Below are 9,203 nucleotides of genomic sequence, written 5' to 3' on the forward strand. Positions count from 1 at the left end.
CCATGCCTTTTAACCAGAGATTGTCCATTCCATGTCAGGAAGCCACAGATTGAGCTTCTTGCACCCTGCAGAAGTGGTGGGTGATGGTGCCGTAGTCACTAGGGCTGGCCTGTTGTCCAGGAGCCCCAGAAATGGCTCAAGGCATACTGCATCACTGGAGCCCTAAAACTTCCCAGTTGTCATTCCAGGATGCAGTCACCAGTTTAAACCCTGTGATTCCCTCCTCACCTGCCACATTTGGTCATCAGCACTCTCTGTCCCTGCTGTCAGCTATAAAGACCTTGTGGACCCCAAGGGCCCAGATCCCCCTAACATTAGGAAACCTCACCTAGAAGGGTGTGAGCACACAGCACCTGCCTGAGTGCCCAAATCATCAGCTATGGGCTCTCCTGGGGCACCACTTTGTAAAGGGTAATGAAATACTCCTAAGGGTGGAGAGAGGGTGAGTGTGACCACGCTTGGAAGTGTGGTCAGAGCTCACATCCATCGGGTTATGGCCTTACCTCATCCAGGGGCTAACTTTAAACAACACTATAACAAAATAGAAAAATCTGTTGCTAACATAATCTGAATTTAAATGTAATGGCTTACAAAAAAGGCATTTGTCTGCAGTACAAATTAATGTGGATTAGAGTAGGCACACAACAAAATGCGTGGCTGGTCCCTGTGATGGCATGAAACATCCTGGAGTGATGCCTGAAGTGGCCACCTAAAACAGAGACTGGACAAGAATAAGGGAATAAAGGCAGGTATTTATTTGAAGGGCCTTCAAAGGTACACCGTGGGAAGCCAGAGGCTACTGCCAAGATGGACCCCAGGATGGACGACAGGTCACAAGTTCTTCACATTTTTATAGGTTTGGTTCATTTGCTTCTCAGGGTTAATTCTCCAATTAAAGCTTCAGTTAATGATGTAGTTTCCCCAAGCTTGCTCCCCCTTTCAGAGGCTTTTGATTTACATGTTTTGGGCCTAGGACAGTCTGGGTGTCCTTGAAGAGCAGGCCCGGAGAGGCTTTGTTATCTCTGCCTAGCATGAGAGAGCAGAAATTAAGAGGCTACAAGAAACTTCAGAGTTACACACTAAGCACTACAGGATTTGAAAAATATAAAAGTTAAAACCTAAGGCATCAGGAGCAGTTAGCCATTGGCAAAGAGCAGTGGAATTTTTCTCTGGAAATAAAGTATGGATAAACTAAACAACAGAAAGAGGAACTTTTTAGGCTAAGAAGTGTGTTTGGCACTACAGCAAAAGGTGCAAACTGCCAATAATAGTGTCAGGATGGGAGTGGACAGTAGTAAGCCAGCAGAGCCTCTGGGAGGGAGCAGTGCCTCAGCCTGGACAGCAGGCAAGATGACACGCAGAAGTGGGCTTGGTAGACATGTGAATAGAAAAACAAGAAGTGACAGACAGGGATAGTGGGAGACTGTATTTGATAGTTCAGGAAGGCTTGACTTCTATTTGCGCATCTGCAGGCAGACAAAGTTCAGTCGGAAGTTTGCTTTGTTTTTCATGGTGCTGATGCTGGGTGGCATCAATGAACAGTGTTTTAATCCTTGCTGTCTCTGCAAGAGGTTCATTCCCGTCATCACATGCAACTCAGCCCCAGTTTCACAGCTTTTTATTAAGGCCACCAGAACTGTAGCCATTAATAGAACCCAAAACTCAAAATGGTTCAAATCTAAACAAAGTAAAATGCTCTTCTACACAACTACATTTTTCTCTCTGAAGGCATACTACAGAATGACCCATACCTGACTGAAGCACCATGGAAACCCTTTAGATACTACACTGATGGGGGTTCTGTAAAAGCCTGTATAAAATCTGTACAATCCTGATTAGAAATGCGTACACAGAAGGGAGACATTGATACTATGCATTAGAGCCTCTGCAGGGGCACGTTGTGAATTGCTTTATGTAGTGCCTTCTAAAGTTTATTCTTTGATGTAAATCTAAATGTGGTAAAAGAAAAAACAATCTCTGCTCAGATCATCTGGGAAAAGATTGTTTAATGTCATTAATAATATAAAAGAATGAATTACAAGCCCACTGTTTCTTGTATAAAGCAGTCCAACTCTGTAGACTCAAGGGCTTTTTGAAATATCCTTGCAACCACATCACTGGAGGAGCCTGCTGGTGTTTCACAGCACCATTCCCACAGCCTGCTTTGGCGCAGTACTGGGCACTATGTGGATTTTGCTGCATTGGTGTCCACAAAGAGTTGGGGTGTTCAATGGGACCAGCAAAACCTGGGTCTTTATAACAAGTGAGAAAGCTGTTGCTCAGCCATGGTCTCTAGGGTTTAAAATCGTCATCAGCAGAGAGTACACACATTCATGCATGACTAGTGAGAGACTAAACATCCATGAACACTGCACGATTTTGAAGAATAAACAAGTAACCTTGGGTGCATTCATGCCTGGATAGTCCAGAGAAGCCTTCATTTTTCACTTTGAGTGATGGCACTGATCGTGTTCTTCACCACCAGCATGACTGCTGCACATTCTGAGTAGAAAGAGGGAATTACATCTTGAGGGTTACTAGCATACCTACCCTAGCTCCTGTGTAATGAAAGGATGTCCTCAAAGGACAAGGCAATTATTCCTCTTGCAGGGAATGAACATGCAGGCTTCCTGCAGACTGGGAAGAGTGACAAAAATATTCCTAACAATTCAGACTGGTTTGATTTTGCTTATGGACAACGACAAAGCTGTCCAGAAAACCTCACCTAGCACAGCAACTTCTGCTGTTTCAAGACACAAGAGTCCCACGCACACGTGAAAGTGAAGGTACACCCCTGCAGAAGATGCTGACATTACAGACCCACATGCTTCTCATTTAGGGAGGTGGCAGGTTGTGAAATGGGCAGCTTTTCATAATCCTTGGTCACAATTTCTATGCAGACTCTTTGTAAAGGATCCCTAAACAATGTGCCAGGCTCCCATGGCTACCATTAGAGATGGTCCTATGTGCATCTATGATTATAGGTAATTATTAGCCATGAACAATTATTGACCTATTATGAACAATTATTGACAATTATGAACATTTATTGACCTATTGGATTTCTTTATTAAGTTAGCCATGATAATTTTAATAGATCACCCATGGTAAAATGTTTAAAACCAAGATTGTAATGTAAAGTAAATACATGTATTTCCAAGCTGTATTTTTCAAACTAACAAACAAAAAATCCCTACTGAAAGATAAAAAGGAAATATTACTCTGAAAAAGGACAGTTGCTGCCACTGACACACCGTATCTACCTGCCTGCACATACACAGACATGTCTGTTCAGTTCTGGGCTTTGGAATTGCCCAGAGACTTGTCTCCTTGCTGGGCCATTGCTCTCACTTTCTGTCTGACCCTGTTGGCATTTCCAAAAGAAATCTCCCTGACAGATGAATTAGTTTGGTCTTTCATTTTCTATTCACCAAAACTGGTCACTAGAGTACCCTGCTGCAACAGAGGAGGAAAGAGCTAGGCAGTGAGGAGCTGAAGACCTATTGACTGATGTGAGATTCAGATACTGAATCAATGCTTTCACAATATTTTTCCTCACAGTCAAACTTTTTTTTCATCCTCCTACCATGCACAAAAAACCCCAAAAAACAAAAAAACAAACAAAAAGCAAAAAAACAGCAGGGTTGCATGCTGTTGATGCCACATGGGAAGCTTCACAGCTTGCCTGTGTCTGCTTTCCATGCAGAGCAAGCAAAGCATATGCAGCAGCAGCATGAGTCGCAGAAAAATGGACATGCTGCCTCATTTACCTTCCTTCATGGTCCTGGAAGTTGTAGGTGCTGCACCCCTGTTGAGATTTGACTCTCAGTCTGTAGTGGGTTATTTATGAAGTTTTCAGAAGAGATTCAAACAGTTAGTGCAGAAGAATACAAAAATGTTTTTTAGGACAGACCATACTCTTAGACAATGCTGCATCACTTTCTCCCAGAAACCCTTAATTCTCAAAAAATTCGGTATTGTTTCATTTTGTATACATACCATCCTGCCAAAATTACCAAATTTCTTTTTTAGCAAAATTGTTTCTTCAGTGACATTTGCCTACCCTTGAAGAATATAACAGAAGAAGATAGCTAAAACTTGTTTTTCTGTTCCCAAGGACTGAGTTTCCACAGTTAATGCTACAGCAGGTCCCATGATTTACTGTGGGAGAAGTCTCAACCCCAGAATTCTGTCCCAGGCAAAGACAACACACCACTGAAGGTCAGAGAGACAGTTAAACAAGCAGCTTTTTTGCAAACAATTCCCACTTGGTGGATGTTCTATTTCGAGCTATCACAGGCCCAATTGATAAGAGTTAGCATGTTTGAAGAGAAGGTTTATTCTAAGAAAAAAACTTCACTTAAAGAACTTTTTGGTTTCATATACGAAGGCTGGAAAAAAGCGCACAGCAGATGGATATAGGAGGGTAATTTTAGTGATGATAATTTTGTGGAAATTCAGCCTGGGATAAAAAACTTATAAAGTATCATCTCCTGCTTTTCAGAGGTATTAGCAGGGCAATGGGCAGTGGTACTCAGCATAGATAGGATTGCCAAGATAGGGGCACTGTCATGATGACAGACTGCCAGGCAGCGTCACATTTAGAGGGACCCCAGGACATCCACCCATCTGCCAAGACATTCTCAGGCCACAGAGCATCCACCTCTGCAGCAAACTCAGAGCCTATGATGATAAAACAAGATTCACCCACAGGAAGAGAACAGGAGAGACTGGGGACATCATGGGCTCTCCAGTAACTGCAAATTGATGTGCTATTGCAGCTTTTGCTACTTCCTGCTGGTGTTTAAACCATCACAGAGGTTTAAGCAGAGCAAGACAAGGAACATGCACTGAGACTCCTTTGGATGCCCCAGAAGTAGCAGTGCATGTTACCACTGCCCTGGTTCACTGGTCACTGTCTTGGGTGAAGTCAAAGAGAAATGTCCTTCCCAGAACCCCAGAGAGCTCGACCACAAGTAATGACAGTACAAAAACTGTGTTACCTGAGGCACAAACCTCATCCCTTTTCTCCAAGAATTCCTCCCTTTACCTGTTCTGCTCTTCACATGGGGCCATGATGCTCCATCTTAAAACAAGTCCAAGCCCTCCACTTCCATGACCAAAGGACCTCTTCTCAACTTGCCTCTTCAGATACCCAGAAATTGTCTTCTATATGAAAGTATAAATTTATCCATAACCAACACATAGTCATTTGATCCTGAGCTAATATTATGTTTCAGCTCAAAAAGCTTTTTTTCCTCTCCTCAGCATTTACTACCCAACATATTTATTAAGAGATATTATATCTCCTCTCACCTTTGTTTGACCTGGCTAAAGGAGCTAAGCCCATCAGAGGAAATGTTGTAATTATTTTAAAATACAATTACCAGTTCTGCTAACAAGAGAGAATAGAGAGACTACAAAGTCAGGGGACTTCAGCAGAAACAATTAAAATGGGAAGGTGCCTTAGAGGTTTTAGCTGGAGACAGTCATTAATTTCCCAAATACGTGTTTCCCCACGAGACACAGAAATGAACAAGTCTTCTACTAAAGATAAGGATAATTCACTTTACACTCCACAATATGAAACCTGCCCGGCATCCAGCCAGCCTCCAGCTGGAACAGCTCTTTGCATGTCTTCTGGTCTTTGCCAGCATGGATCTCAAGAGGCGCCTCCAGCCACAGCACAGGCAGGGAGTGCAGGAGCTGTGGCAGGAGGAAGAACACTGGCTGTGCCGAGGAGCACTGCTCCACAGGTTATTAGTGAATTTGTTTTCCAATGACATACACCATTAGACCCACTTGCTTTCATATCCAATCAAGTCTCTTTTCAAGCTTTTTTGAAAAAAAGCAACCCCCGGGTTCTTTTCTTTATCCAAGTTGTGATTTTAAGACACTTAGGTTTTTCCTTTGACATGTCAGAAGTTGTACGGCAGCTAAAAATTAACTGCGAAATCTGACCCCGCACTGGGGAAGGGGCCTGCCATTAAACCAGAAGCAGTCCATATGCCAAACACTTCATTTCCAAGAAAGAATAGCAGAAAAAAAGCTTGTGATTTTAATAACAGTCTCCTCCAAGAAGCCAGTGGCTGAACTAACTGGACATGAAGCTGTAGCTGAGACATGGAACCACTCACCAGGGCCTGGGAAGAGAGGACCCAGAAGGGCACCACCCTTGAGGCATTTGCCTCCTTGTTCAAATTGGAGCCCTGCAGAGGTGAGGGGCACATCACTAATACAAACCTACTCTAGCAAGAAGGATTAATCAGCTGCTGAACACTCCACCCTCTCTTTCTCTCACTGTGCTGAAATCATGGTGAGTCTTAGAACATCTCTGTGTGTCCAAGAAATGTGTTATATGTAGACAGATAATACGTGCCTGTGTAAGAACCTGCCAGGTTAAGCCCACCTGGCAACTAAGCACCACACAGCCACTCGCTTACCCTCCACAACCCAGCCCCACCCTGCTGGAATGGGAAGGAGAATCAAAAGTAAAACGTGTAAGATGAGATAACTAAAAAAGAACAAAATATAACAATAATAATACAACGAGATAAAACTCAAGAAGAAAACAAGTGATGTACAATAAATTGCTCACCACCCACTGACCAATGCCAAACCCTGTCCCCAGTATCCAACTGACCCCTTTTCAGGTAATTCCCCCAGTTTATGTCCTGGCCATGTCGATCTGTGTATGGAATATCCCTTGGCCAGGTCAGGTCAGCTCTCCTAGCCATTCTCCCCCAGCCTTTGTGCACCTGCTGACTGGCAGAGCACAGGACACTGAAATGTCCTTGACACGGGGTAAGCACTAATTAGCAACAATCAAAACACCAGTGCACCTCCAACAGGATTCTCATACTGAATGCACAACACTGCACTGTACCAACTACAAAGAAATTATCCCAGTCAAAGCCAGGACAAAGTTTCTTCTGTAAATGCTAGACAAACTGCTTCCATTTGCATAGAGGAAGAAAAATGTCTTTCCCCTGCAGTCTGATAAAGCTTGTAAAAGCTGTAGGAGATTATTTCTCTTCCTCATCTGTAGTACATTTTTACCAAACTGTTACATTTTCATCCATGAGCAAAAACATGATAATGGGATGCTACATCTCTCTTGTGGCAAACCACACAGTTTACATCCTGCACATGGCCTTATTGGCCTGTCCTGGTACATCTCATGGAGGTTACAAGAGAGCAGACAGCTTAAGAGTTCCTGGCAGAAGATGGAGGTGAGCAAATGGCTCCAGATGACATTTGGGCTGTCTGCAGGAGGTGCTGAGACACTTGAATCACACAAGAGCCTGGGCTATCACCCCAGAGCTGCCTCATCTATTACCTGCCCCACTGCCTGCCCAGGCTGCACTCCAGAAGAGGGAGATAGGGCAGGAAAAAAAAGGCTTGTATACTCATGGACACTGCCTGCACTCATCTGTGTGGCAAGTGCTTTTCGTGTTGCTCAGCATGATTGAAGCCTGGTATTTCCTAGCTTTCCAGAAAGCATGATTCTTTTGATTTATAGTAGCTGATCAATGAAAGAGATGCATATGTTCTCAGGAATAGTGCCCCTTCCAGTGCTGGAGCCTTGGTGTCAGCCAGAGCTGAGGACACAGGTTTGCTCTGAACACTTTGGGCTGGAGCACTTTGCTGTGTGCCAAGGCATTGTGCAGGAGCCAAGACAGACTGTAGGGATGTAGTGCCCATCCCAATGGCATCAGCTGCCTCCTTTGTTGCAACAGCAATAGAGTCAGAAATTCAAGCAACTTCATGACTTTCTTACCTGCTTCAGCCATGTAGTGACAGCTTTAATTAGTGTAGATAATGCCACAAGAATAAAATCCTGGCATAATGTAGTGTCTCTTGGTGGTATGTAAATGTCAAGACATTCATGGAAGACAAGTGTTGCAGCAAAACAAATGCTTGTATTTTCATTTACTGAGTGATAGATGAAGATGCAAATGTCACCACATGGCTGAAGGGTGCTGTGCAGATAAGTGGAGGTGGCTCACTGTAGCATGCTGCCCAAGCTGATGTGCGCCACCACTCCTGGGAAGGGGCCACCCCAGGCAATTTGTACTAGAGCTGTCCAGGAGGACATGCCACGACCAGGCTTAGGACATTTATCATAGACTCGCTGAATAATCTGGTTTGGAAGGGAATCTTAAAGATTATCTAGTTCCAACTCTCTTGCCATGGGCAGGGAACCTTCCACCTGACCAGGTTTCTCAGAACCCCATCCAGCATGATTTGGACATTTCAAGGGATGGAGCACCCACAGCTTCTCTGGGCAACCTGTTCCAGTGCCTCACCAAACTCACAGTGAAGGATTCCTTCCTAATATCTAAACTTAGCCCCTTTGAGTTTAAAGCCATTCCATGTGTCCTGTCACTACATGCCCGTGTAAAAAGTCCTTCTCCAGCTTCCTTGTAGAACACCCCCATAGATACAGGAAGATGCTATGCAGTCTCCCCAGAGCCTTTTCTTCTCCAGGCTGAAAACCCCCAAATCTTTCAGCCTCTTTGTTGTGGGATACATTCCTGCAGCTCTTTCCTCACTGGATTAATCCTGCCTCCAGCTGATGAGATATCTGTCTTGCCCACAAATCATGCATAGGCAAAAGAAAAGCAGAGGTCCTTGGAGGAAGAGATGAGGAGAAAGAGGCAAAGAGGACCATTTTCCCAAAGTCCTTCACATAGGGAGGATTTGGGCTCCAAGGCGCCTTGACAGTATAAGCAATAAATAGTAACAGGATATAACCAGGACACAGGACTTCAGTTTGAAGATGATATGACTTTAAATTAAATTAGCCTTTATGTTCTCTTCAAATCCTAATTTAATTTCACTGACATTTTCAGAAGTCTCCAACAATATACACAGCACAATTAATGCATTAAAATTCAAATGGCAGGTCAAAGATAAGCTAACAAATGAAGAACAGAAATTGTTTTCTAAAAGGCAACAACTCCTTTCTTCCATTTGCCTCGCTTTTACTGTTGGCATTGAATAATATTTTCCATTTCAGGATTTTTAAATGTGGACCCAGGTTTCATAAGCATATGTAGCTCCAACCACTGAACACCACCAGGTCGACAGGTCATGATCACAGCCCTGTGCAGCCTCCCAACTCCTCGTCACAACAGGAGCAGCCCAAGTCTGCCAGACACAGTGCACAAACATGTGCAAGAGTTTCACATGCACCATTT

At 43.7% G+C, this 9,203-nt stretch overlaps 1 long non-coding RNA gene across 1 annotated transcript in view; it reads left to right on the forward strand.

Annotated features, from left to right (window-relative positions):
* The first annotated feature begins 677 nt into the window (after positions 1-677).
* The window catches only part of LOC108445669, a 20,991-nt gene continuing 12,465 nt past the window's right edge, over positions 678-9,203 (forward strand). Inside the window, exon 1 of the long non-coding RNA XR_001860620.1 lies at positions 678-689. This is a non-coding gene — a long non-coding RNA (uncharacterized LOC108445669). The remainder of the gene's footprint in view (positions 690-9,203) is intronic.

This window comes from Corvus brachyrhynchos, unplaced genomic scaffold (genome assembly GCF_000691975.1).
Source record: "Corvus brachyrhynchos isolate BGI_N302 unplaced genomic scaffold, ASM69197v1 scaffold42, whole genome shotgun sequence".
Classification (NCBI taxonomy): domain Eukaryota; kingdom Metazoa; phylum Chordata; class Aves; order Passeriformes; family Corvidae; genus Corvus; species Corvus brachyrhynchos.